Here is a 3,892-nt window from a genome sequence, read left to right on the forward strand (position 1 = left end):
CACACACTGTGTAGCAACAGCAGAATTTACAAAACAACAAAGATTATTTTGTATTATTGTTTAATTAAAGACGAATAAAGGGAGAACAATAATTAAATAAGATAAAAGTAAATGAGATGAAACAAAGGAACTCATCTTGCCTTCATTTCTCATTATTACCATCATTTTATTACTTTTTTATGAACCTATATTAGGGCTGGGCGATATGGCTGAAAAATGTATCACGATATAAGTGTTTCATATCAGTCGATATCGATAATTATTGAATTTTTAAAAACCTATTTGAAATAAGGACCAGAAGAAAAAAATGTTAAATTTAAACACTTTTATTTTAAATGTAACCTTTCCTCAGTAATGAACAAACGAACACAGGGGGAAAAGAGGTCAACATAACCATGAAAAACAGTCAAATAAATAAATATACTGGTTAATTATAAAATCCGAAGTACTGCCAAACTGGCGAACTGACCTTTCCTAGACAGAGTCTACTATATATTAACACTTAAAATAACATGTGTACAGATGTGAAGCCCTGGCTGTATCTGACTGAGCCTTAATGAAAGCTGTTGTCTTGTATTTTTTTTCCTAACACTGTTTATTGAGCCTGTGTAGTTGAGGGGACAGGTCAAACTGATATGATGCTGATTTACAGGAGAATTCATGTCAAATGGAGGATAAACCATGAACATAAACTAAACGATGGTGATTTTCTTCCTGTTTTATTAGACGTTTTATCGAACGTATTTTCTATTGATATCGATCACGTGTCTATCGCGATAGATATCGCTATCGTTTTATCGCCCAGCCCTAACCTATATTATTATCTATTCTCTTAGAATACATTTTCCTCATCCTTTTCTGTAACATAGGCCTATTTATTTTTCCCTTCATTGCGTCATACCCCAACACATGCACATAAACACATTACATAGCTTACCCCTTCCCCCATATACATAGAAAAATAAAACACTTGTTTTTGCTTCCAGGTTTAAGTTATAGCACTATGACTTTTTTATAAACACGAAAGACTTTTTCCTCAAATTTTAGTCATTAATTTGTTCAAATCCCTGTTAGTGAGCACTTTTCCTTTTTTCAAGATAACCCATTCACCTGACAGGTGTGGCGTATTAAGATGCTTACTAAACAGTATCATCACCCATCGGTTTGTGGACTTTGGAATTTTGGCCTTCGCCATCTCGGATTTTTGGAGCCAGAAGTGACCATAGTTGGATGAGAAGAGTGGATCTTACTCATAAGCCCTGTTTCCACCAAACACTTCTGGTATGGTACCTTTTGAATCAAAAATAACCCTTCAAACATGGTACCTAGATCCATGACGCGTTTACCGTTTCCACCGCAAACAGTACTCTTAAATGTGGCTGGGTTGGGGCGTCAGTGGCTAAGTGGTAGAGCAGGCGCCCCATGTACATGGCTGTTGCCGCAGTGGCCCGGGTTCGAGTCCAGTCTGCGGCCATTTGCTGCATGTCACCCCCTCTCTCTCTCCCCCTTTCAAAAACGTACCTGTCCTGTCTATTAAAGGCAAAATGCCCTAAAAAATATCTTTAAAAAAATGTGGCTGGGGTTGTTGTCACTCACTGCTCCGTTCGTAGAACGAGGTTGCACACCAGCATTTTCAGAACAAAAAAAGAACAGGCTGCAGTGAGAGTCTCTCTGGATGGGATATTTAAAGATATCAGGTTTATGCATTTAGTTCTTCAGCTCAACCGGCCACAGCCCACAGGAATGATGCCCTGTGACGCTTTTTTTTTCTCCAAGTGAGGATTAGAATATATGCAGTTCACATAATCCGGTCATAGCAACATACCGTTTATTTGTAGTGTTTGTATTCACCTGGTGAATGTCCTTTTAGCTCTGTTGGTGAGCAAGTAGAGTACCATGGGTTTAACAGAGTTTATTTGCTGAAAATGAAAACAGTGGGAATGAGAGCGGTGAGACCTGAAGCCAAAAGTAAAGCGGCAGCCTGTAAAACTAAAACAATAACCTGAAAGATGCTAAAAAAAAAAAAAAAAGGAGGAGGAGGGGAACTAAGAACTTGGTGATAATTCCCTGAGGGTTTGTCACCAAGAGTGACACCTTCATATTATACATTGACATTTCATCCACTGTTTATATAAAAATATTGATCAGCAGACAAAAGAATGACTTTTGCTGAAAATTTTAAGATTTTCCTTTATGAAACTTGGCTACTGAAATCATGTCTTTACAATCAAGACTGAAAAGAAGCGATAGAGGAATTTAAACAATCACCACCAAGTACATCGTACATTTGGTATCAACCCTTTGTGTTATTTTTTTTTCTCTTCCTTTTGATGTCTTTCCCTTCCTTCTACCTCCTGTCATTCTGTTTATCTCTCATATTTCAAATTCAAAATAGCTTTATTAGCATCTTTCTCGCTCTCTCTCTCTCTCTCTCTCTTTCCAGTTAGTTTTCTCTTCAGACAGAAAGGAGCAGTTGAGGAAATCTGGCTGCTGGTTGAAGATGTGTGATGAAAAGACTAATTCAGGAGTGACAGATAACCTGCCGCACAGCTGAACAATGCACCGCCTCCTGTCTATTATCAAGTCTTTAATTGGTCAATATTTACTCAGCCTTGTGTCATAATGCATGTAATTTTCAAGGGCAGTTGATGGAACATGAATGAATAGCATGCAGGTCAAAAGATGAACTGAGCTTTCTGCTTCCTTTCACATGTATGGCTTGTGATTTAGAAGAAACAGGATTTCAATACATGTTTTTCAGTAAAGAAGGGCAATAAAGTTATTTTAGTGTTGAAAACAAAGAGAAATTGTGGTCTTTGGAAATCTCAGTCTTCAAACAATTATGAGACAATGGGCCACTGGACCCAGAAGACATTTTGGTCTTTACCATGGTCATTTTGCATCTCTTTGTAATTGTTTTGCATCTCTTTCATGTCACTTGGCATCTCTTTGTGGTCATTTTGCATCTCTTTGTAATCGTTTTGCATCTCTTTCATGTCACTTGGCATCTCTTTGTGGTCATTTTGCAGCTCTGATATCGCTTGGCACTGCTTTGTGGTCATTTTGTGTTTTGTGTCTCTTTGACATCTCTAATGTCACTTGGCAAAGCTTTGATGTTGTTTTGCGATGCTATGTGGTCCTTTGACATTGCTTTGTGGGTTCTTTGTGTCTCTTTGTGACTATTTATTATCGTGGGTTCTTTGTGTCTCTTTGTGACTATTTATTATCGTTTTAGATCTCTTTGATGTAATTTGGCTTTGCTTTGTGGTCCTTTTGCATTTCTTTGTAATTGTTTTGTGTCTCTTTGATATCACTTGGCATGGCTTTGTGGTCATTTTGCGGTTGTTTTATGATTGCTTTTTGTCTCTTAGTTGTGGTTTTGCATCTCTAATGTCACCTGGCATCACTTGTGGTTGCTTTGCATCTGTTTGTAATCCTTTTGCATCTCTTTGATATCAGTTGGCATGGCTTTGTGGTCGTTTTGCGTCACTTTGTGGTTGTTTTGGTCTTTGTGATTATTTAGGTCTTTGTAATCATTTTGCATGTCTTTGATGTCGCTTGGCATCATTTTGTGGTAATTTTGTGTTACTTTGTGGTCAATTGGGTCTTTGTGGTATTTTTGTGTTTCTTTTTGGTGGCTTTGTGCTAATCAGCTAGTCTCTTACTGTGTCTCTCTCCTGTTTGGTGCCAGGCAGATAGTGTACATTGGGTTTATTATCACAACTTGTTAGATGAAAACAGCTGCGTGCTGCTTAGGCAAACCCTGAGGTTCAGAACTACCAGCAACATCGTTGACAGTAATTTGATCCATTGTGGCACCTTACTGTTGATGAAAAGGTTGAATAGTCTAAGGATCAATGAAAGAAATGCACAAGGAACAATCAGATAAATG

Source organism: Epinephelus moara, chromosome 10, assembly GCF_006386435.1.
Source record: "Epinephelus moara isolate mb chromosome 10, YSFRI_EMoa_1.0, whole genome shotgun sequence".
Classification (NCBI taxonomy): Eukaryota; Metazoa; Chordata; class Actinopteri; order Perciformes; family Serranidae; genus Epinephelus; species Epinephelus moara.